Raw genomic sequence first — 25,886 nt, forward strand, 5'->3', positions numbered from 1 at the left:
GGCAATTAGGAGTAGCTGAGGGGGTGGGGACACTGGATGATGCCATCTGGGGTTTTGTTCCCCTTCTGCCAACCAATAGTTGGGTCACCTTAAACTCTCTGGGACTCAGTTTCCTTACTTGTAAAATTAGGTGATATTAGTCCCCCTCTGATGCTTTTTGACCTCAAAGCTCCAAATGGTAAACTCTCTACTATACTGTCGTAGATGCCACAGGGAGCTATTTTGTTACAATCTTATCTGAATATGTTAATATGTGTATATGGGGCTGCAGTCTTATTCCCAACATGACTTAGATGTACAGAGGGAGCTTAGCTCTTCTACCTGTGCATGCTCTCTCTCATATCACCCTGAACAATACTCTTTTGTATTGGGTTGGCCAAAAAGTTTGTTTGGGTTTTTCTGTAAGATGTTACAGGGGAAACCCGAACGAACTTTTTGACCAACCCAATACAATAATAGCTCAGACTCTCTAGTCCCTTCCTTTCATTGCTACTTTTCTTCTCCAGGATGTTTGGTTGTAGTGCGACAGGAACATTGAGGACCTCATGGTGTCAGGGAAGTTGGGTCCTTGGGCTTGTGTCATTTACTTACACTGCCCTGTCTCCCCTGATTTCTGCATCCCTTTTCTTTTTGCTTGTTGCTCACCTTGGTAACCAGCATCACTGAGTTCTCTAGCCTATCTAACTTGCTATGAATGGAATATATTGATACTATTTCTTCTTTGACAGCAATCAGACTTCCCAGCCAGGATCTCAAATAAGGTCAGAACTAGTCAGATCTTCTTAAATGAGGTAACTGGATATGTGTCTCTCCTTCAAAGACAACAGCAGAGGAAATACCAGGGTTCTGAAAAACTTTCTGTTTGTTCATCTAACACCCAACTTTGCAAGAGGAAAGTGGGCCTCACTGGTTTTCAATGAGAAAGCCAAGTTTGAGTTTATACCTTCAATGAGAATCACCTGTGCAGAGGCTCCACTTTCTGAATTCATCCTTAGGGTATAAGGAGCAGGTGTTCAGCAAACCTGCTCAGCCTTTCATTTCCTTGGTTTATCAGAAAGTTCTGGAGGCTTACTCAGGAATAGCTGTCTTCTTCATTCTGACTGTAAGGCTAACCATTTAAAAAAAGAACAAGGAATAGTCACGCTAGGATGATACTCCCCCTTGCCCCACAAATTGCTGGAAAACTGAACTTCATTTAGCAAGAAGCCTTTCAAAAATGTGTGATTTCTTTCTAGAGCACAAAGGGGGCAGAGGATTACTGACCAATCCTTCAGTGGCTTTCAGGTGTACAACATACGAAGAGTGGGAACAAATGGCAGCTTGAGACAGCAGCTGAATCATTAGGCTGATTCAGTCTAAGGAGTTGGCTTACCTTTGGTCTTTCAAAGACTGCCTACGGCCTACAGGAATAAGTATTATGTGTATATGCTGCCTTGACCACACAGTGAGCAAGGCAGGTGACTGGAAACCTTGACTTTCCTTTAACCTTTCTGACCAAGTTTCTATTAAAATTTTGGTAGGCCAGTTGCCAATGGTGGCTTCCAGCTGCTGACTTTTTGCACTTGCTGGAGATCCTTGAGGAGTAAAGAAGGTAAAAAGGTGCCTCTTCAGCTAACAGTCCATACAGTGTGTTCTGTTGATGAAGCCTGTGTAGCCCCACAACTGAGCGCATGTCTAGGCAGAGGGTTACATGGTGTCCTTCAGACAAGCTGGGGAGTACTGCGTTATCAACATCATAAAAGCAAGTGGCATGGAAGCAAACGAGTTATTCCACTAAGACTGATTCGATACTTCCCTTTCTCTCTGATTCCAAAGTGGATCCACCAAACATCCCTGAATGGAAGCTACAAAGGTGAACTGGGGTTGTAGACACAAACCATCTCATCACCGCCCGCGCCTTATATTGTTATCGCTGCTTTGAATGGGATGCGACCAGCATCTTTCCTCCCTTGTGCCAGGACCTAGAGCAGCAGCACCGGGTGTGCAGCTCTTAGGAGATGAGTGAATTTGTTAGAGGGGGTCTTTTCTGGCCTGGTGGATGGATGCTGGGAAGTGACGTCACCCAGCCCCCTCCTCTGCAAGTGTGTGTGTGTGTGTTTGTGTATGTGTGTTGCGCGCCTCCTTCTCCCAGCTCTCCTGCCTCCTTCCTTCGCGGTCCAGCTCTCTGGCCCTTTCAGTGGGTCAGTGGTCCAGATTCAGGGATTCGCCAGTGGGCGCAGCGGGCTTGGCCCTCCCCTCGCCCGGGCGCACCCATACTCACACTCTCGCGCTGGCAACGCGCACGCACAATCCCTCAGCGCTGGGGCACCGCGATTCCGTGGGATCCCCAGCACGTTACGAGGATTTTCGAAATCACCCAGACAAGGAAACAAAGAGAGGAGCTTTTCCAATCACTTTCCCGAGATTTTTTCATTTAATTTCCCCTCCAAACCACCTCGCCTTCAACCGTAGCCTTCAGCTTCAAGCCAGGTCCGAGGACTGAGCTGGACTGGCCGTCCCCTCTCTTGGCCCTTGACTCCGCGCGGGCCGGTCTCCAGGCGTCGCCTGGCCGCCTCTCAACCCCCTCCCCCGCCGGCCTCAGTTTCTGGTTACCTCTCGAGTGCGCTTCACTTTTTGGGGGGGGGAATTAAAGAAGGACAGGGAGGCGTTGAGGGGGGCAGCCGAGTTGCTATTTGTGGCCAAAGAATCCTCTTTAAAAGAAGCAGCACCGGGAAGGAGGAAACAGGAGAGGCGGAGGGAGGAGAGGCTCCGCCGCCCCGGACCCCCCAGCCGCCAGCGGCGGAGCGTCGAGGAGCGGGAGGAGGAGGAGACACACAGCGGCGGCGGCGGCCGGAGAGGCGAGCGCAGGGCGAGCAGGAGGAGCGGGAGGAGGAGAAACCGCCGCGGAAGCCGCGGGCTCAGAAGGGCCGGGAGGACGGCCCGGGAAGAGGAGGAGGAGGCGGAGGAGGAGGAGGAGAAGAAGGGGGTAGGGGTGGAGGGAGGGCGGGGGGACGCGCTCCTCTGGATGCTGGATTTCGGGGTTTTGGACTCACTCGCAGACTCTCCTCCACTTCCTCGCTCTGGACTGGGCTGGCCGCGCGAGGACCGGGCGGAGGCGGCAGTCACTGGGGGTGCTCCCGCGGCGGGGGCCGCAGCTGCGCGGGATTAAATCGGCCGCCCGGACTCCGGCGGCTGGGGCAGGCGCGGGCTGCGCGGCCGTGGCGGGGGGCGAAGGCGCTGGAGGAAAGTGCTGGTGGCGGCGCGAGAGGCGGTGGCGGCGGCTGCCCGGAGCCAACATGACCAGGTGAGTCCTCCGAGCTGACCCGGTCCGCCCCCCTGAGTCGTCTGGGGTCTGCGCTCGCCAGAGCCAGGCTCCCGCAGCCCGCGCTTCGGGGACCGGAGCTACACTCTCCCGCGTCTGCGAGCCCGGCGCCCCGGCACTGGAGCGAACAGTTTGCTCTTCTGAACCTCCTTGGGCAGAGGTCCTCCCCTGCACGGTTCGTTTCTCGCTTAAAACCTCAGACCTGGGAGAGTGGCAGTTCTAGAGAATGAGGGTGTTTGAGTCTGTGTTTGTGCCATCCCCGCTTTCTCCTCCTGGGATGGGCGTAATATTGGGGAAATGGTGGAGCGGCGGGGCAGTACGACCCTACCCAGAGATTCTGCCACCCACCGCATTTTTTTTTTTTTTTAAGAGGCAGTGAGTACTGTTTTAAGGAAGGCTGGTTCGGAGAGGGGGCGATTTCTTTTTCTTTCTTTCCTCTGAACTACTGGGGAGAAGGAGAAATAGCAGGAATGAAAGTCTACGCGGCTGCCAAAGAGGAGGGGGACTGTTTTGGAGACCTTTCCGTGGCAGGATCAAAGCTCATAGTTTTGCTGTGGCGATCTGCCCTTCTTACACACTCATTCCATGGGGAAGGCAACTAGAATTTATAATAAGTCCAAGTTGTAGGAAACAATTTGAAAAGAAAACCAAGAACAAACCAAATGTTCTTTGCTTTCCTATTTATTGTAGCTTTCACATTGGTATGTAAAAAACTTGAATCGTTCATGTGTGAGGTTGATTTTCTTTTAGAAGCATTAACAAATTAAGTCACTTTTCTTATGATTAAAAAAAAAAAAAATCTTGGGCACGGTGAGCTTGGCTTTCATTAATTGGGTGCTCCAGTATTGTTCCATTCGCCAAAACCTGGATGATCACAATTCATTTGTATTGTTTCCAGCTTGCTTCCCAGTACATGACTTGTCTGATGTCTCCTCTGTTTTCCAACAGTGATCCCCAGACCAGCTTACACTTTGCAGGATGCCTTAAACCTCCAGGAAGATTCCTGAGGGAGTCAGGAATTTTCTCTTAAACTTTTTTTCTCCCCCCCTCTCTTTTTTTTAACATGCCCACAGTCATAGTACCAGTGACTTAGAGCAGAGCACACACATTTTGAGCCTGTCAGAGACTAGTGGCTGCTTGTGACTTGAGATAGATTCGCTGCTGGACTTCCAGAGCTTCAAACGTGGACCTTTCCTTTTGGTGTGTTCTTTCCAACCATACTGTAGCACACATATGGGGAGTTAGTCCAACCACTGATACTTCTAACCATTTTGGCTATTCTATCTCTGTTTCAAAGTATACACACTCACTACTCAACTTGAGTAAAACCAGGGTGATCTACTGCCAAGATTTGAAATATTCTGAGTTAAAGGAATATTTAAGTGATACCAACTTAAAGATTCTCATGTTGTTAATATGATGATATCCAGGACAAAGCTTAATAGATATTATAGGTATTTAGAAAACATTTTATATGCCACAGATGGATGTTACGTTATTAGCTTAGCAAAGAGAGAATACAATTTCAATGCTCAATGTCCGAATTCTTGAAACAGATCTCCAAAATGGACAATTGAAGCAAAATTTTCCTACCTCCCACCTCCCATAATTATATACTATACTTTGCTTTTCAATGGAGCTAGCAATTCTGTGACAGATTTCTTATATTCACCCTCATGCTATCAGCTATTATTGTACTTTCAAAGTGTGAAATTGACAAGCTGGTCAGTTCTATGAATTCAGCTGTCAGACTGTGTCCGGTTAAAAATTGCTAAAAGCTGTAAAAATGCCTGCCTAGAATTTTCTTTTTTAAAGGAAAGGCAGCTAGGGGATGAGGATTAAGTGGTGTTATTAATTGTAGATTTTTAAAAATAGGTGCACTCTAATGTAAGTTTTATCACTGGCTTTGTTTATAAAACACTGGTTTTGTTTGTTGGGAAGCACATTTATTTTAGATTTCTACTATTTTAAAAGTGGCATTCAATTTGTATCTATATTTCATTTTAAATAGTGAGCACTTTACATAGAAATAATCTGTTCTTAGAGCTCTCAGTAATACTAATATAATAGAAATAAGATTCAAAGAGGAAAAGTGTCTCTCAAATATATTTTAATGTATGAGTAATATATTACTTTTGTAATGACATGCAAAGAGGTGAATGAATTAAATATTTTATTGTGGAGGTTATGTAACAAATTCTTCTTAGATCAGTGCAGTTGTAGTTGCTAAAGTAATGAAATGCAGTGCTGTATTTTAATATATATGTATTTCAGTGGATAATCATAAAAGCAAAACTGCTTAAAGTATTAAATACAATGATTTGATTTTCCTTTTAAGATTGACATTCATTTATAGTCAGAATATCTCAAAGTCCAGAACTAAGAATTGGAATCCCCTCATCTGCTGCTATTTGCTAAACCACTAGGGGCCTGTATAACTGTTCTTATATCCAGGAGATAGCCTGGTATGGCATAAGAAAACCCTTCCTAGAGAAACATTTAAAAAGAATCAGGTAGGCAGTCCCCTGTGTTTTTGTTTTGTCTTTTTAACCTATTAACTCATGCTCTGATGTTAGTCATAGACATTGATTGAAGGGTTTTTCAAGAATATTGTTTAGAGCATTACACTATGGTGGTGCAAGGATGACTTTTCACAGAGTGTGTGGAACATTGGAGAGGTATTTCTGCAAATTCATATGTGATCCTAGTTCTCAGTGTATGTCAAGGATAAACAAATAGGAACGTTAAGAAGTTTTTCTTATTGGACTGGAAAAGGATGTTATTTGCATAATGCAAGGTTAAAAGAGAAAGGAAGCAGAATTACTTTAAGGAATGTGTAGTCATGGATTGATGGTGTGATTAAACTGGCTTTGTAAGTGCTGTGCAAGTTGTGTGGAAGGAGAATCTGAGGCTGTGACTACAGTTTAGTCAGCACTTGAGGACCTGCGCCGGGGATGCACAGTACATTTTTAAGTGTCAGTTTCACAAATTTGAAATCGACCAGCTGTGGCAATCTTGATAGACATTAGGCAATAAGGTCAAGTATACTTACACTGTTCTTCTGTTGATTTTCAGTTTTTCAAACTGACAAGGGTGACTATTTGTAAAAGAGCACACTGTAAGTATTTGCATATTGAATATCCTTCAGACCAAACTTGATTTATCAAGTCATTGAACATTTCTATTTTTAAAAGGATTCTATGGATAAATAAGAATTCATTAACACAATTACGTATTAAAAGTGCCATTTCAGGAGTGATGGATTTCTCAAGGTGATTTGGCTTTAAAAATACCCTTTCAGTGTGTATTTGTGGGTAGTCGGAGAGTTGAAGTATGTATATGCTCTAATTTATGATTCTGAGAGCATCAAACTTTTAGGCTCACATCTTTAAATATACTTTTAATCTTTGATCATAGGTGCCCTTTTCCCAAAGTTTCTGGTCATCACGAAAATAAACTTTACCTTGAATGTAATATATTCAACTTAGAAGCCACAAAGTACACTTTTAGGATTCATTTTATAAGCATGAATATATGAAATGCTAAATAGAAAGATATAATTATTCAGTTTTCCAGAGTATTCAGAGACTATTTTTTTTTCCTGTTTTCTTAAAGGGCCAGTAGTTTTTGATTGAAAAGATTAGTTTGAGTAAATGAGTTATATTTTAAGTGAGGCCTACTCAGTGTGTTTTTGCCTTATGGAGTTATTTTTCAGTTCTTTGTACTGTTTGATTTCTTGGAAAAATCTTTAAAGAAAGCTACTTACTTGTGATGGCATAAAGACAACTTGCAGCTGCAAGCAAAATCAGCGTTTAAAGAATTTTTACATTATCAATGATTTGCAAAGAGTTGTTTTTTCCGTGAGCTACAAGATTGAGGATTCCTATATAACACATCAACAGAAGAAACCTGAGAATGTGGAGGAAGATTACTTAGGAGGGAATTATCAGTAAATTTCACTGCAACAAACATCCCTTGTTTAAGCTTCCATAATATCATGGCACAGTGACATTTCCACCAAAGGATAGGTTTGTTTGGGGATATGTTTTCTGTATGGATAATTTCATTTGCTTCTAATTAGTAGCTGGTAACACTTATTAAAATGCCATGTGTGGCTTGCCTTTGTTTTGACAATTTATAGTGTCCAAATTCTCCCACCCCTAATTTAAAAATAAAAAAGTGTTTCCAGCTCTCCACAGTCAAGCCCCTAAGAAAGATAGCTAAAAGAATAAGTGGTCTGTGCCTGCTGATTGTTCATTATATGAAATTGTAGCCTCAGATGTAGAAGTTTACTGTTTTCTTTACGTCATAAGTCTTGGGAGGTTAAAGAGCAAATGCTTATACATTATAGAGGTCTCTGACCTAATATAACCTAAATAATAGAGTCATGACAGTGGTGCATGACTGAAACATTAATGAAATAGAATTCTTGAAAGACGTAACTCACAAAATTACGTTTCAGGCCTATGCCCCTCATTTTCCCTTTAATAAATCACCCATTTGCTTTTATGTAATCAGCAGTTTGCAGTTTCTTAACATTTATAAGATATTCTTAAGACAGACATTAAGGTAATTTAAATATTGTGTCTGGTTATACTGTCAACTTGTTGGGAAGAAAGAATAACTGAAATAGTCTGCTATGTCCTGCCTCCTTCCTCTGAAACTAATACATTCGATATCTTTCTGTTCATGGTTTTCTATTTGATGCTGACATCTTTAATAGGGTCATATCAATACTTGTCAGTTACTCTATAACTTTTTAAAAATTACAAGAAACAAAGAGCAAAACGGAACTTTTTCTTGGCTTTTCGACCTCTGCTGCCCCCTAAATCAAATCCATATATGTCATAGATCAGTAAATTAAATGAAAGAGATGCCAATTTAGAAAGCTAAGATGGCTGATTCTGTCTGTGAGGCAGCAGATCAGGTGCACCCATGCACAGACAGTATCGAGACCACTTGAATAGTCCTTGTGGTTCCTACCTGCAGCAAGCAAGTTCTGCTCTCCTTTGCAAATAGCCACTCTTAGGTGGCAGGCTCCCCTTTGGCTTCTTCGGCATTTATAATGAAATATAAGAGCAAAAGCAGCTGTCTGAAGCTGGGTTTTCTCCTAGTTCTTTGAATTCACTGCCCAGAAGCAGGACTTAACTTTGACATTCAGATAACAATGTCAGGAGCCTCGTGACCTTTACCATTTTGCTATTTACTGGGTTTAACCATTGTAACTGTCAGGGTCATGAGATTGATTGAATTTATAAATTCTTAATTGTCTTTTTCGACAGTCCTCAAGCTATATTCCTTAATGTAGCAGTAGCTAACTAAATTGAGATTTGTGAATTGCATTTAGAAAATTGTGTTTCTCAGTATTGCTTCAGGATTAGGGGAAAGTGTGCTTTCAGATCTATGAAATGGTCATTTTTAATCATCGGGTCCCAAGTAACAAGTGACTTCTTTTTTAAGCTTCAGTAAGCGGATTCCTTTTATTAACAAAAAGGTTGATATTAATACTGATTTTATTAATAATTGAAAAACAGTTATCATTTAATCTTGTTTAAGCATGTAGGTGTATAGTGTATATAAATATAATGCTAAAGATTGCAAAATCTGGACCAGCTTCTTTTTTTTTTGACTACAGTAAAAAAAAATATGAATTTGATGCAAGAAAAACTATATACCTTAGTTTTGTCACTTATTTTCTGTGGAATCTTGGCAGAAATTACATAACATTTAGGGTCTTGTTTCACCATCATAACATGGAGAAAACAGCCATAGGTGTGATGAAGATACAATTAGATAAGAATTTGTCTTATTTTGTATTTTAAATTAAAAAAATTCCTGGATGCAGGAGTGATGTAATGGACATGCTGTATTCTATGACGCGATTTTGTATGATAGTGTTCTGCTATCTTTATCTACTATAAATTATTGCTTCCTGATTTAAAAATGAAGACTTGGATATGAGTCGTGTACACTCTGTTGTGTACATGGTATAATTACTACAGATTCTAGAATTACCTTTTCCTGTCCAGCACCGTTTTTGAAGTCTGTACACATCAGTATGCCATAGTACGCTGTTTATCTCAGAAAGCTTTTAAAGGAAAAGCTAGAAATGATTTTACCTACAACGTACAAAGAGATAATTTTGCTTAAAAGTGAAAAATATCTTAATAGATTCTTCATATTTGATGTCGAGCTAAGTCTTGAGGAAGAAATGTTTAGAAAAGCCTTTAATTAAAACACCGCACCGACAGAATTGCCTTTTTTTTTTTTTTTTTAATGGTGGTGCATCTTAGAAAGCTCCTTAGCTCTTTGCCCAGCGCAGCTGTCCTTCCATGAAAGATCAGGTTTCAAGAGCAATGATGGATGGTGAGTGCCTGTAGCCAGTTGTGGGGTTTGCTCCGAGGTCAAATGTATTGATGGAGGATAGGAATTTACTGCCTTCTGTCTGTCCCTAAGATCTGCCAGTACAATTTAAATTAGACTAGACACATCAAATGCTGATCCAGTGTTCCATTATAGGCCCAAAAGACATTTGTTTGCAAAATTAAAACAATTTTTTTTTCCTCCAGTCTCCTTCCACCCTAACTGAAAGGGCATATCATGCTTGAGCTAATGGTTTCTTACTGCACAAGTAGACCCCAGCCTTCTTGCAAACACATATTTGAACTGCTTGTACTAGTAACTTAATTAACATACTGTTAAAGGATTTTAAGAGAGAAAATATGGCTATTCATTTTGACTTTTCTGGTTGAAATAATTCAGTGGGTGATTTTTAGATACTTGGTTTTATATCCTTATTTATAAATTCTGTTGTATATCTTAATTTAAATGGAGTAGTAGGCTAATTGATAATAATAGAAATAATCTACTGGAAATGTCTTAAGTTTTCTAAATTCACTTAATGGCTAACTAATGATTTTCACATTTTTCTTGGGGGAAAAAGAAGGGAGTTATAATATTTTACTAGAGGGATGCATTTTGGGGAGCATCTTCCATTGGAAATATCTCATGGATGGAGGGTGTCTCTGAGTCCTTTTTTTGATCCTCACTTTCTTCATCAACATTGCTTTCCCTTGTATGCTTTGGCCTCTGTGTCCCATCTCCATTCTAAACTCTTACTGTTTTATCCATAGCCCTCTTCAGATCACTGTCTATACTGTCTCATGAGCTATTCCTATCTACTTCTCATAGAAGCAATAATTTCTGCATAGATGACTCTGAAAATAAAATTGATAACTTCTCTCTGGGGTTCCAGATCTGAATTTTTTTTTTAATCTGCTTGTTAGATAGTTGAGAAGTAGAAAGCTCTCCTTTGTCCCACATTCTATATTTTATAAACCTAAAATATAATCTTTCATCCATACTTTTTTCTTGGTACCTTATTTTCTCTTTTCTCCTTTTCAGTTCTTCCTAAAAACTTTTGCTTTCTGAAACTTAAGGCTTTCAACTCTGCATCCTCAAGTGCTGAATTCCCAGCATAGCAGTCAAAGCCCCTTGCAGTCTAATCCCAGCTTGTATGTCCAGCCTCTGTTCTCTGCAGAACCTCAAGAGCTCTGACCTGCTGCAGTGTCAGAGCCCCTGCCCGCAGGTACCTTTTTGGTTCTACCAGTGCTGTTCTTAGAATCCCCTTTCTCTTCTCGCCAGCTGTCCTAACTTGGAGCTGTTGAAATCCTCCTAATTATTCTCTCATTTTCCGATTCTCAACTCAAGTGCTACATGTTCTTTGCTTTGAATTTATTTTGAGTTGAATTTAATTGAAATCATGACATTGAAGAATAATTATTCAGTTGAAACCTTTGATGATGCTCAGGACATTGAGATAGGTGGAAAACTAATTTCTTTTGATTTTCTTTATTTATAAAGTACAATAATAGTGATTGGTATATAAAGTTGTAATTGTGATGGTTGCTAAAATTTACTGAGCACTTACATGTCCCAGGCGTTCAGCATAGCACTTTATTTTCACTGTCATGTTTAATGTCTAAAACAACACTAAGTCAAATGCTTTTATTATCATCAGTTATTCAAGAGGAGATTCCCAGGTGGCGCTGGTGGTAAAGAACCTGCCTGCCAATGCAGGAGAACTAAGAGAGGTGGGTTTGATCCCTGGGCCAGGATGATCCCCTTTAGGAGGAAAGGGCAACCCACTCCAGTATTCGTGCCTGGAAAATCCCATGGACAGAGGAGTCTGGCGGGCTACACAGTCTATGGGATCATAAAGAGCTGGACATGACTGAAGTGACTTAGCAGGCACATTGAAGAGACAGCCTGAGAGGTTAAGTATTTGCCCGGGTTGCATAGCTAGATGTAACTTAAAGCCAAGATTTTAAGTTATGATCCCAACTATTATCCACTCCTCTCTTAAACCCTCAGTATATTCTTGTGAATGATATGATTTTTTTTTTTAAACTACTTCATATATACCAGGCACATAGGCGCAATAACATGGTGCTTTCTTAACCAAATTCAGGAAGAATCTTAAACATTATGTAGGTTTTCCCATTGTTTCTGGAGAGTCTCTGTGTTTCTTTCTCTGCTTGGGACTGAATTTTTTTTTGAACTCAAACTGTTTGGTTTGGACTGGTTAATTTTCTTTTTTTTTGCAGTTGCCTTTCAGCTCTAAAATTATATGCTTTCAGGCCAGTCACACAACTTCCTGAGCTCTTGGGTTAGTCCTGGAGTAGAAGTGGTTAAATAAAATATTTCCACCAAGAATAGTTTTTTTTTTTTTTTTTTAAATCACAAAGGCTTGCATTTTCATAGCTGCCCAACAGGTAGGGAATCAAAAGCATTTTTACAAAGAGAACTATAGATTGAGCAGAGATATCTGATGAACAGCCTCCTGTCAAAGAAATGGAATTATGCCAAGTGACTGATATGTATGTGTTCTGTTTACTGGCAGCCTACCCTGCCAACTGTATCTGGGAAATTTTGCCAGTTATACTATCTTCTAAAATATTCTTTTTGCAACTCACCTGTTAATTTCATGTTCAGTAATGGATGAGTTTATAACATTTTTCTCATTTAACCCATCTTTATAAAAATTTAGCTTTTTTGGTGGGAGGGGGATCAGGCAACAGATAACCTATCTCTGGTTAATTATGGTCTTAAAAATAATAATACAAGACAGGATGTTTGATTTGTTTGATTTGGAAAATTATTTTTTTCTCTGACAAGGTACCCTGAAGTTTTAAATCAGACATAGCACATAAAGTTACATGAAAAATGCTTTGGTCATTTATGGCTCATACAGTATGTCAACAATTAAGAGTCTTCTTTGCCCAGGTTTCTGAAATGCCCAGGTCTCTCACATGCATGCACTGTCCTATTTAGTCATGTTTTCCTGTGGGTTAATCTATAAACATAACCTGTTAGGAGCCAGGAGCTGTGTGGACTGTGTAGTGAAGGTTTGAGGACTGTGTAGTGAAGGTTCTTCCATAATAAGGCTCATAATGTTTTTTGATGCTAATAGTTATAAAGAGTGAGAAGTTCAATAAATATTGTTAAAAATATCCAGGTACTATTTAAGAAATTGTTGGCTAAGTGCAATTGAATTGAATCTGAATTTTACTTTTGCCTAGACTCACCTTAAATCTGACCTCTCTTTATCAAAAAAAACTAAGAGATATACTATTTAAATCTTGATTTTAAATTTATCATTTAAAACTTGTTTTCTCTAAATAAGTTCTTGTTACTCCAGTATGCCAAAATAACTATTAACTTTCTTTCAGCAAAATTATTCACTACCTTTTAATATGTTAGCTGGCAAGGCCTTCTTCCTCTTTTGCCTAGACTGCAACCTCTCTGTGTTTACTTGGGTTGCTTTGGTGCTCTGTAGCCAGCGTGTTCCTTAAGAAATTCACATCTGATTATGTCACCCTTCTCCTTCAGATACTCCAGTGGCTGTCCCTTCTGCTCTAAGTAAAGCTTGAAATACTCAACAAAAGTCACTCAGCCCTTGATGTCCTTCTCCCTTCCTTGTCCCTTGCCACTTTGCCATTCTCACAATTGTTTTTTCTGTTTCCCTTTCCCTCACCCCCAACACACTTGCAGTCCAGATACTAAAGTATTTGCTATTTGCCTGATGTGCTACTTTGATTCTTCTGTGTGTAATTCTGAGCATGCTTTCTCCTTTTCCTGGAAACTCCTTTCTGCTTCCATCTTTGCCTAATTCCCCTCTTCCTTCAGGGCTTAGCTGAGCTGAAAACTCTTCCAGGAAGTCTTCTCATCCTGACAAACCTGGATACCCTTTCTTTTAGCACTTAGAGACGCAAACGCCTTTTACATATGGCATCTTTCATAATGCATTGTAATTGCTTGTTAATGGTCTGATTCATTACAAATTCCTCAAAGCCAAAGCCCAAATCCATTCCCCCATGGCATTTCTAACACCTACCCCATGGCCGCCTGACTCAGTGTCCTAGTAATATTGGCACATTGTTACTGAGTAATTTGTGAAAAAATTCACGTGCCTAGAAAAAGCAGAGGTTAGCTAGCTCATAGCCCAGATCTTACAACCCATATGTTTAATGTTTAACTTTACTATTTATGATTATATTGTCAGTTGCTTAAGTAATTAATTTTAGTTTACTTGAGCTAACTTCCACTTACCTAGCTCCCTACCAAACCAAGACAAAGCCAAATCTGTGTATACTGAGTGTGTCTCCTCATATGCCACTAGACAAGACAAATCTGCCTTTACATCTGGCTGTGGTAGGAATTCCCAGATGCACTTAATTCTGACACATGGTCATTATTGAACCAAAAGCCATTGCCTGGCATGATTGTAGCTTGTATTTGTTTTCTTTTTAAGGGGCCTCAATGAGGCTGCCAAATGTACAACAGGTGCCTTAGTTTTATACTTGCCAATCTGTTGTTATTCAAATGACCGCCCTAACAGAGACTAATGGTATCTAATAAAATTGATCTCAGTTCTGGCAAGCCCGGCTTGGACAGGCAGGAGCAGTAGGCACTGCAGTGTGGAAATATGCTGGTGTGGAACACTCCCGGTGAAGCCGACATTTTTCAGAAGGTGACATATGTCTCACACGTAGGCCCCTTGTTTACGATGAGCCATGGAAATTTTCCACTGCCCAGTATTATATGAACACTAGGATTTGCAGCCTCTAATCTTATTTTAGATAGGTTCCCTGGGTGGCATGGGGACAGGACTAGCTGTGCCAGCTTATCAATGAATGTCTGTGCCATGTCTGTAAGGCACAGCCAGACAATCTTTTTAGGCCAAGCAGCTGGCTTGTATGACCGCTTGTATTTCCTGTCAGAAATTTCGCCTCACTGATTTCATAAGGCCCTGCTAAGACTTCAGTATTAAACAAAGAGATCTGGGAGAGGAGTATGTCAACTTGCAAACAGGAGCTGTTTGGACACTTGTATTTAAACACTGTGTATGATTTTGTGGGTTTTTTCCCCCATGCTTTAAAGGAAACTGGCCTAAGGAGAGCTTTGTCACCAAAGGAAGTGACTTCTTGGCAACTGGCCATCAGAAGAACTCAAAAGTTTGAGTGATCAGTGTTAGAAACAGGTCTCACAGGGATATGAAATGCATTTTTTTTTCCTATAAGGATCTTAGAAATCTCATTTTATACACTTACCTGCTCTCCCATTTTTGTGTTTATTCTTTAAAGGATCGTACATTTATCTTTCCTAAATGCAAGGCATTGTGGGAATGAAAGGATGAGCCAAATGCTGCCAGGTACAATTTGCACAGATAGGCAGAGATCCGAATTCTTAAGATTTTGGAAAATTAATTCTAGCATAATGTACATTTCTATTGGAGACTGAAAGGCGTAGCTACCCACTTCAGTATTCTTGCCTGGAGAATGGCAGTTGGACAGAGGAACCTGGCAGGTTACAGTCCTTGGGATCACAAAGAGTTAGACACGACTAACACTCTGTTGCCATGTGGAAAAAAGAGCTACTCAAGTTACCGTGACAGTAAAGCTTACAGGTTTCACTAAATAATACTAATAATCATTGCTAGAATAAGAGGAGGTGGTTAGAGCCTTGATTGCCTAACCATCCTTCACTTGGCTTCATAGTTAATTGAGCTCATCTAATTTCCTGTGATCCAGCATATAGAATAGTTCTTAGGTTAGGATTTGGCTATTATTGGACCATCTTTTTGTATTATTTATACCCATCTTACTTGAAAAAGAATTTGTGGCAGCTATTAAATCATATGCTTCATTATCCTTAATAAATCACCTTGGTAGAGCAGACAATGGATTATTGTATAGATGGTTAGTTTCTATGAAATATTAAAAAAAATATGCATCTTCTTAGCCTCCTTCTGAAGAATATTTTATTTCAAAGCATTTAAAAAATGATAGAGTCCTTTAAGGAGTGTAACTAACTACCCATGTAGTGATTATTGTTAGTAATGGGAAAAAACTATACTAAGTAAAAGTAGTATAGAGGTGAATAATATTTTTAAATTAGTGTTTTTAAAAGGCCAGCTACCATTTCTGTTTGTGTTGTTTTCACAGTCGTTTTCATCATTTGGAAGAAAAGATGCACATGATATCGTAGGATTTTATAGTAGTAACATTCTTTGCAACTAGAATTGAGAAAAATAATGAAATAAACAAATGAATAAAAGCTGGCATCCACAAACGTACATGAACATGTTATCATTGATAGCCAAAGGGTACATAAGTGATCTTCTAGATATTTTAAACATAGGACTCTATTTTTTCCTTTTGGATTTTTTAGGTACCAGAGTGACACATTACGTTTTCATATCTTGCGATGAGAACTAAACACATTTTTGTCTATAAAACGGACCACAGTAGCCTCTTTGTCATAAAGATTGCCATTTCTCAGAGAGTGAGTGGGAAATCTTCCAAGGGTGCAAGAAAGGATGTTAATTTAAACTTTATGTTGAGGAGACTTCACTGTCCCAGCTAGCCCTTCCGCCTTGGTCTCCAGAACCTAAGTGAATTTGTAGTTAATGCTGTCCTTCATATACTGCAGGAAATGGGCTTCTTGCTGATGCATTGCTGGTTCTCAGATGAAGGAAGGTTTTGCATCAGACAGCATCTGCTTTGATGAGGGACCTACTGCTTTTTGTCAAAAAAGACTCAAGGGAAGAACAAGAGACAGATCTTTATGCTATATATTTTTTAACCATAAGGAAACAAATCACCATCTTAATTAAAATTAAGTATAATTAAAAACTTGGTTGTAGTAGCTGTGTTTCAAGTGATCAATAGCAACATGTAGGTAGGATCTATTGTATAGAATAGTATAGCCAGAAAATTCTGTTGTTGCACAAAGTTAGTTTGGACAGTACTGAGCTGCCTGATGGTTCTGAGACGTCATGTGGTATTTTCCAGGGTACATATATAGTAAAGATAAGCCATTTGTATACCGAGAATACCCATTGATCTTACAAGCAAAGAATCTACTTGTCAGATGTAAGTGAAAGATACTGTGTCTCAGAAATAATCCTCAAGGGAGGTGAATTAATAGCTGATTCTGTGCTTTTTGTCTAATGACATAGATGCATACCCTCTGATTTTTGTATTTGTCCAATGTGGAGAAATACTCTTCTATGGAAGTCACATATGGAAACAAATTCAGTTTTATCAGTTCTGCCACATCGTGTCTCAGGTTTCTTCAGTGAGTCTTTTCTGTTGTTTTCCAAGTGATTTTTGTCTGTCTGCAGCTATTTTTCACTGAAGGGCTGTAGGTGATCATACAATTAGCATTCAAACAGGATGCTATGAGAATGAATGGGGATGCTTTGAATGGGGCAGCTGGTATAGATGGGCTGTTGTCAGCAGACCCATAAATCTGACATCTTAAAGCTTCATATGCAGAGTAGAGCTGCTGCTGCTGCTAAGTCACTTCAGTCATGTCCGACTCCGTGTGACCCCATAGACGGCAGCTCACCAGGCTCCCCTGTCCCTGGGATTCTCTAGGCAAGAACACTGGAGTGGGTTGCCATTTCCTTCTCCAATGCATGAAAGTGAAAAGTGAAAGTGAAGTCGCTCAGTCATGTCCGACCGTCAGTGACCCCATGGACTGCAGCCCTCCAGGCTCCTCCATCCATGGGATTTTCTAGGCAGGAGTACTGGAGTGGGGTGCCATTGCCTTCTCCGGCAGAGTAGAGCAAATGTGTGTATTGTTAGGTTGATCAGGAGGGCAGCTTGAAGGAAAACCTGGGGAGGCAAAAGCATTATGGAGCCTTCTCTTGTCATCTTTCCTACTTTCCCATCTTTCCTACTGTCCTTTTGCTTTATTACGCGCTCTGGATTTTGTCAGGGATCAGGCCAATCCAGTGTCACATGTAATTAATGCTGACAGACACATATCACTGCAACCTATTAGAAGTCATTGAAAGAAATGTGGAGGCAGATGAGGACCTCCAGACTCACCCCTGACAGTCCAGTGGGGATGAGAGGCAGGGCAGTAGAGACAGAACTAGGCCAGTACTTTAACTGCTGCCTCGCATCTCTCCACTCATTTCCTGCCACTGAGGCAAGGGTTAAAGGCTCCACTTCAGGTTTCTGGAGAGCTGTCCTAGAGCAGCCAGGGGAAGGAGGAGGGATGAAAGCTGAAGGACTTTGTAACAGTTCCTGGGAACAGAGCCCTGCTTTCTCCTAACTGGCTTCTCTCTTGGTCATGGAACCTGAGGTGATTGTTCCCAGATGCTTTTCTCTTCTCCTTTCACATCATAAGTCTCTATCACTTCCCACGGAGAGCATCACCATGTCTGGCAATTTTGTTGTTCAGTTGCTAAGTCATGTCCGATTCTTTGTGAGCCCAAGGACTGCAGCACGCCAGGCTCCCGTGTCCACTGTCTCCTGGAGTTTGCTCACACTCATATCCATTTAGTCGGTGATGCCCTCCAATCATTTCATCCTCTGTCACCTCCTTCTCCTCTTGCCTTCAATCTTTTCCAGCATCATGGTCTTTTCTAATCAGTTGGCTCTTTGCATCGGGTGGCCAAAATAATGGAGTTTTGGCTTCAGCATCGGTCCTTCCAGTGAATATTCAGGGTTGATTTCCTTATGATTGACTGGTTTGATCTCCCTGCAGTCTAAGAGTCTCTGATAATGTTAGTTGCTGCATTTGTCTTTTTCAGGTAGCCTTTTTATATTGTTTTGTTTTTTGAATTGCAAAATGTCGACTATAACTATACTTATATCGAGGAATTGTTTTGTTTTCGGTATGCTTTGGAAAGTATGTAGCAGCAGCTAGGTGTAGGTTTTTTTGTTGTTGTTTGAGTCTTAATCAGTTCTGAGATTGTCCCCATGTACCTCCAGTTTTTATAATCAAAATGAACCAAAACAGGTTTATGAGGGATGAGCGTTTTTAAAGACAGTTGATTGAGAATACAATCGACTGTGTATTAGCTGATGCTTGTAGCTTTGAGACGGAGAAGGCAGTGGCATCCCACTCCAGTACTCTTGCCTGGAAAATCCCATGGATGGAGGAGCCTGGTGGGCTGTAGTCCATGGGGTCGCGAAGAGTCGGACACGACTGAGTGACTTCACTTTCACTTTTCACTTTCATGCATTGGAGAAGGAAATGGCAGCCCACTCCTGTGTTTTTGCCTGGAGAATCCTAGGGACGGGGGAGCCTGGTGGGCTGCTGTCTATGGGGTCGCACAGAGTCAGACACGACTGAAGTGACTTAGCAGCAGCAGCAGTAGCTTTGAGAAAGCTGTGAAGAGACAGGGAATTGCACACACAAAGTGCCGAGGGTGTTCTGGTGTTGATTCAGAACCATGGACTGAGTGTGCTGCCACTCTCCCCAGAAAATTTGTCCATTAAAAAAAAATAAAGCTTGTTTTTATTTCTAGCAGATTTGTTATTATTTTAAATTTCCTTAGCAAAGAGGGTTCCTGGCAAGGATGGAAGTGTTTCTGCTTCACACATCCTCAGCCCCCATAACAAAATCGGAAAGTGCAGGGGTTCCAAGCACTCTGAGCCAATTAATCCAGTGGAGCCTGGGGACATTCACCTCTTGCAGTGCCTCATTTTTCAAGTCTTGGCTTTTTATTGTGATTATACGGACGGTCTCTATCAGTAACTGAGGTGAAAATCAGGGTCCTCTTGTAATTACAGATCTAAATCTTGATGATCATAGAAATATAAAGATTGGGTAGAAGCTGTATAAAACAGCCACACATTCTCACCCAGAGAGATTTAATATTCTAAATCCTCAGGCCCACCACATGGCAATTGTGGGACGCAGTGCTCTAGGTAATAGTGTAGAACTTAAATTTGTCATTACAGAAATGATCATAAGAACTCTCAGTTCAGGTGGCATGATGGGAGTCTCTTGTTCATATTGGTACGTGCACTGTAGGAGATACAATATTGGTCCGATATGGTATTGTAGTTAATTGATGTACTTGGTGCCAAAGGGTTGCTAAGTCTGTTAAAGGCCCAATTTATCATTTTTAGTTGTGTAATTATCTGAAAAAAATTAAGGATGGGCATGATTAGGTTTCAGAAATGTGTAGTTTATGTTTTAGTATGTTAAATGTATGTAATTATAGCCTGACTGAATTAAATACTGAGCTCTGATCATAGCTCACACTCAGAGTAGAGAACAGAAAAGCACAGAAATATGGAACAGTCTACTTGGGTATGTTTGACAAATAGCAGACTAAGAAAAGTCTTTCTTACTGTTTTATTGGGTTACAGTGAAGCGATTTGAAAGAGAGCATGAACCCAAAGTAGTTTCTCTAATATTTTACTCTAATACAGTGGTCAAGTGGTATTGTTTACACATTTCTATATGCTGACTTTGATTCATCTATTTTAAAGTCATACAGTAGTATAACCTCATTATAGGAAAGTTAGACACGAACTAAAAAAAGTCACTAATAATCTCATCCCCTCAAAACAACCCACTGTTCTGACTTGAGAAAAATTTCTAGACCTTTATACTGTATGGTGAGCTTGTTTTTCAGCTCGTTGTCAGTTATCATTTTGGCATAAATAAATATATATATATATTTTTTTTTTCCATCTTGCCTCATCATGATTGTCATCTTTAATGGCTACCCAATAATTCGTTGACTAGATTTATCTCTTTTCCTGTTAGTAGCCATTGTTTTTTGTTTTTTCCCCCCCTTTTCCTCACTATTCCAAAGTCAACATTTTGAGGAACATTTTAATCAGGATAGGTTTTTCTGTATTTTGCATTATTTCTTTTAGTATTGATACATAGAAGTAGTATCCTTAGGTCAAAGAATATGAACATTTTTATGTCTTTTGAAATATTTCACCAGGTTGTATTCCAGAAAGGATGTATGTGCTAATAATGCTACCAGTAGTTACTGAGGATACCAGTTTCTTTCCTCCAGTTGGTCAGTTTAAAAATTTTCATCTAGATTTTGTTGATTTAAGAAGCAAAACATTGCTTCATTATTGTTTTAATATGAATTTCTTTAATTATGGAAGTGATGCTTTCTCCCTAATGTTTGTTTGCAAGTAATTATTCCTGTTATATGAAGTATCTGTACATTTCCTTTGCCTAAGGATTTTTGTTCATTAGTTCACATTCTCTATATATTAGGCATATTAACTCTTTGTCATGTTTGCAACAAGTGTGTTTTGAGCATGTTTATTGATCTTACTTTAATAATTGATTTACATATGGAATTTTATTTCTAACGTTATATAGTCAAAATAGTTGATGATCTTTTTCTGTGTTGTTATTCCTTGTACAAGAAGTGTACTTCTTGGACAGAAGTGGGGACTTTTCTCTTTTCCTGAGCTTTTCATCTTGTTTTTCTGGTGTTTATTCTGTTTGTCAGTACTTGGTATTTGTTCTTTAATTACATGATTTTCTATGTAAGTGGTAAAGTACTTGAAAGTATTAAATAATTATTATTTACATAATCATGTTTAATTCCAGCACACAAACCAAGTACTGCTTTGCTAGAAAAAAGTATAAGTAGAGCATGTTATACATTTCCAATGTAGAGTTATATGTGTACAGATATTTTTTTAAAGATGTCGAGTTAAATGGCCAGTTTTTAATCAGTGTTTTCTGTCACTGTATATAAATGGTATCATTTTAGTCTCAAGCAGTTTATTAGAAAAAAGTGTTACGCTCAGTAAAAAGATCTGCATGAGTTAATTTTGAGTTGAATTTCAAAAGGATCTTATTAGTTGATTTTAAAAGTGAGATGTTTCCAAGTAGCTCTTAGTATTTGGATATTTTCAAAGGGAGGAATGTAGTTTAATAATCTTACCTTCAAATCATCTGTTAAGGGACAAGTAGTTGTAATATAGGGCAAGATTTTAAATAGATTTTTAAAAATTGCCAGTTACTTATCCTCAAACTAAACAGTCCTTCCTTCCTCAGTTTATTTGCAATGTTCCTTAAAATAATCGGAAACCATTGATATTTCAAGGCTTATCTCTGGTTTGCTCATTCAGTTTTATTTTTCTGTAGGTCCATGACTGAGTCAGTTATAATATTCCTTCAATTACTGTGGGTTTTTCCTGCTATTATGGTTGGTTGGACTGAACCCTTACTCCTTACTGAACCCTTACTCCTGTTTATCTTATAGATTATTCTGTGTTAATTTCTCTGATTTATTTTTTACAGTGAACTTTAATTGACCCTAAAATTTTGAGTTAAAAACCAAGAAGCCTTAAATCAGATTTCGACATAATATCATGCAAATTACTTATCTTCTGAGACATGGTAATATTATATATACACATATATTTATATACATGCATGTGTGTATATGTATAATATGTAATTTAATTGCAGTCAAATGCTTGACTATAGTTTGAAATTTCTTATTTCTCTTTACAACCTCACAACAAAATAAGAAAGCAAGTAAACAAAATTACTTTTGGTTTAGATGGCACAGTCTTGTTTCATTTTAAAGTTAGATACTGGATAATCGTCTGCCTAGAAAATTCCTATTTTGACTTCAAATTCAGTTTTCATGATTTCAGAATCTTGTTTCAGTTAGTTTTTTTATGGTTAGAGGAAAAACAGCATATTAAAGTTCTGAACTTAGGACCTAAAATTATTTTAAGAATTGCATATAAAAGATGAGAATTTGAAAGTTAATTACTGTATTTTTATAAGGCACCATTTTGATGATATCTGTGGTGCATATTGGGCTTCCCAGACGGTGCTAGTGGTAAAGAACCTGCCTGCCAGTGTAAGGGATGTAAGAGACGTGGGTTTGATCCCAGGTCGGGATGATCCCCTGGAGGGGAGGGTATGGCAACCCATTCCAGTATTCTTGCCACCTGGAGAATCCCATGGACAGAGGAGCCTGGTGGGCTACAATCTGTAGGGTCACACAGAGTCAGACACGACTGAAGCAACTTAGCACATATGCACGTGGTACATATCAGTTGTTCTGTAGATGTCCTAACATTAAAGACCTTTTTATTTTTAACCAAAAAAAGAAAAGAGGCCGTGAGGAGTATGGGTTTTTAGTGATTAACCAGTAACTCTGGTCTTTTAGAGATGTGCCAAGGGCTCCCTTCTTTGTGAAATAGAGCATATCTTGTAGTTTGCTTTGTCAGTATCCTATTAAACTATCAAAACATTCCAGTTCTGCATTTTGAGCAGTATTTACGCCTGAATTAATTCACAAGTTTCAAGGTCACTAACTTTGATTATATTTATTTTTATTTACTAATTTAGCCATCTCTTAATGTATATCATAGAACATGTAGCAGCCCATAAAACCCCAAACTCTAGCAAATGAAGAATGGCATTTGAACAATGTTGCTTTGAAATTTATCTTTGTATTAAGTAGGTAACTACTTACTGAGTTCCTCCTGTGTCCCAGACATGGATCTAGGCACTGTAGATACAGCAGGCATCAACAAAGATGAGATTATTTTCTTAGGGAGCTTTCATTCCAGTAGGGAGATAATCAATCGCAATAAACAGACAAGAGTGTGTAAAATAAATGAGATAGTGATTAAGTGCTATGAAGAAAACGGCTTGGAAGGGATATAAATGACTGTGTGTGGGGAGAGGTGGAAACAGGGCTGTTTTAATGAGGTGGGTGTCTGAGAAGGTGACTTTCTGGGAAAGAAGGTAGGCAGAGAGACTAGTGAATGCAGTATCCTGAGTCAGGCCTTTGCTGGGATGGCATTCCTCAGCTCTTTTGGAAAGCAAATTTTATTCTTAGATCTGTTTATGGAGGCTACAGTTCTGGTCTTATCCCATTCCCGGTGCCCCCAGACCTCCAATGAAGCGCCAGGTCCTTCTTTGCTGTCTGATTTCACCCCTGCTCCAGCTGGTGTCAAGATCCTGGGTCATGTCTATTTGCACATAAGGGCCAAGGCCATCCAGTCCCCCCTCCACACCCCACACTCCAGCTCTGCTTTGCTGACTCTCTGGGTCTGCAGCACTGGCCCTCGATTGAATATTTGTCTAGACCACTGCCTTTCCTGATTAACTCACTGTAACCTGCCGGTCCTTTCAAAACCTAGATTGTGTCAACTTGGCCCTTTCCACGCAGTTGGATTCCTCAGTTCAGTCATGTTCACCCCTTTAGGCAAAAGCACCAGCTTTGCTCTGAGTTGTTATTTGCTTTGAATAACGCCCCCCGCACCCCCCTACCCCAACCCATAAATTCAGGATTTACGAAGCTGCCTGCTATAAAGCAATTCTGTATTCACTTTCTTTTCTGCCTTTATTTTATATAGCAAAAAATCTGAAAAATGGGAAGTTTCAATGTCTTGTCCAAAGCTCTAGAGGGAACGCCCGAAGGTGTGTTTGTTAGAAATCATTGATTTTGCATATCTTAGCTCATTGTGTGTTCTCTACATGGACTGGAGTTTAAATTCCTGCTGTGTAATAGCCTCTTTGATCCCCTGTTTCCTTATCTCTAAAGTAGGAAAGACAGGAACACCTGCTTCCCTCCTAGTATTGCTGTGAACATTAAATGAGATAATGCATTTAATGAATAGTGTGCTCTGACACGTGGAGTTTTCAGTAAATAGAGCCATTTTTATTAGTATTGATGCTACAATTATTATCACTTTTGCTGCCATTGCCCTTTGTGTAAAAACTTTAGAACTTAGATGTATAAGCAGTTATTAATAATATTATTTCTGAAACAAATGAGAACAAATTATAAAAGGTGGTGAGATGTTTAACAAGAATATTTTGCAAAATTACTGAATTTCTTATACGATTCTGGATATAAAAATTATATCCTGTCATAGTGTTAGTCGCTCAGTCGTGTCTGACTCTTTGCAACCCCATGGACTGTGGCCTGCCAGGCTCCTCTGTCCGTGGGATTCTCCAGGCAAGAATATTGGAGTGGGTTGCCATTTCCTTCTCCAACCCTTCCATCCTATCACCTAATTACTGTTTCTTTATTGTGGTAAGAGCATTTAAGATCTGCTTTCTTAGAAACATTGAACTATATGATGCAGTATTATTAGCTATAATTGCTATGCTTATGTGCTTTCCTGGAGGCTCAGATGATAAAGAATCTGTCTGCAGTGCAGGAGACCCAGGTTTGATTGCTGGGCCAGAAAGATCCACTGGAGAAGGGAGTGGATACCCACTTAGCATTCTTGCCTGGAGAATTCCATGGACAGAGGAGCCTGGCGGGCCACACAGTCCATGGGGTTGCAAAGAGTCGAACACAACTGAGCAACTAATGCTTTCACTTTCACCATGCTTATTCTCTGAAATTTTTTTTACAGAATCTAGAGGATAATGAGAATTCTTACGTAAGACCTACTAAGGTGATAAATGAATAAACTGAAATACATTTATACTTACTGGACCCAATTCTGTCTCCATCTTTTTGCCTGTCACATTGTGTATGTAAGGCTTGTAGATCATCACAAGTAGCTATGCTCAGACATTCTGCAAATTTCAAAGGTCACATGTTCAAATCCATGATAATCACGTCTTGGGAGTACCATCCAATAAGATTAATTTTTTAGCGAAATTTTCTTAGGGAGTAAGTCAGAAAAGCTGTAAACATCTTAACCTTTAAACCTTGATTGTTATTATTTTTTCTTCTCACCATTAGCTGTGTGGCTGTGGCCTCTAGATGAACTGGGACTGTTAAGATTTTTAGGGCCCACAGAGATTATATCAGGTCAGTTGTACTACTGATTGTTTTTTTCTTGTGCAAAGTTAGAATAGGAAAGAAAATGTCTTTTTGTTATGTAGCTCTCTGTATAATGAACAGTGGCTATTAAATTTATGAGAGTACTAATATGAAGTGAAGGGTTGCATTTCTTTTCATTTAAGATATTATTTTCTGTTCTTTGCAGGGTATGTGTAGTTATTCAGTTCATGGAAAAAATGAAGCCTCAGGCAACCTGGAAAAGAAAAAGAGAGATAACTCCAATTTAGAGAAATATTTAATATCCAACCTCCTTCAGACATGATTACTTTTACAGTTGAAAGATTTCATATTTAAAGTAATCCTCTTTGTGAAGTCTTGTGATCCTGCAATGTGACCATAAACTCAATCAAAATCACTTTGTTAACAAAACACACATACTGGGCACAAACACTGGTTAATTTTCTGTTTCACATAACTCCAAGTGTATTGTGACCCTGTTCAGTCAGGCATTTCTGA

At 39.6% G+C, this 25,886-nt stretch overlaps 1 protein-coding gene across 24 annotated transcripts in view; it reads left to right on the forward strand.

Annotated features, from left to right (window-relative positions):
* The window catches only part of PTPRD (protein tyrosine phosphatase receptor type D), a 2,527,413-nt gene that overhangs the window by 1,950,867 nt on the left and 550,660 nt on the right, over window positions 1–25,886 (forward strand). The window contains exon 1 of one of the 24 annotated variants that reach the window (XM_070794549.1): window positions 2,989–3,283. The exons of the other annotated variants lie outside the window; for them this stretch is intronic. The gene's annotated coding sequence lies outside the window, so the exon portion shown is untranslated. Of the gene's footprint in view, window positions 1–2,988; window positions 3,284–25,886 lie in introns of those variants that run through there. 24 annotated transcript variants of the gene reach the window in all.

The sequence above is a fragment of the Bos indicus genome, chromosome 8, assembly GCF_029378745.1.
Source record: "Bos indicus isolate NIAB-ARS_2022 breed Sahiwal x Tharparkar chromosome 8, NIAB-ARS_B.indTharparkar_mat_pri_1.0, whole genome shotgun sequence".
In the NCBI taxonomy this organism is placed as follows: Eukaryota; Metazoa; Chordata; class Mammalia; order Artiodactyla; family Bovidae; genus Bos; species Bos indicus.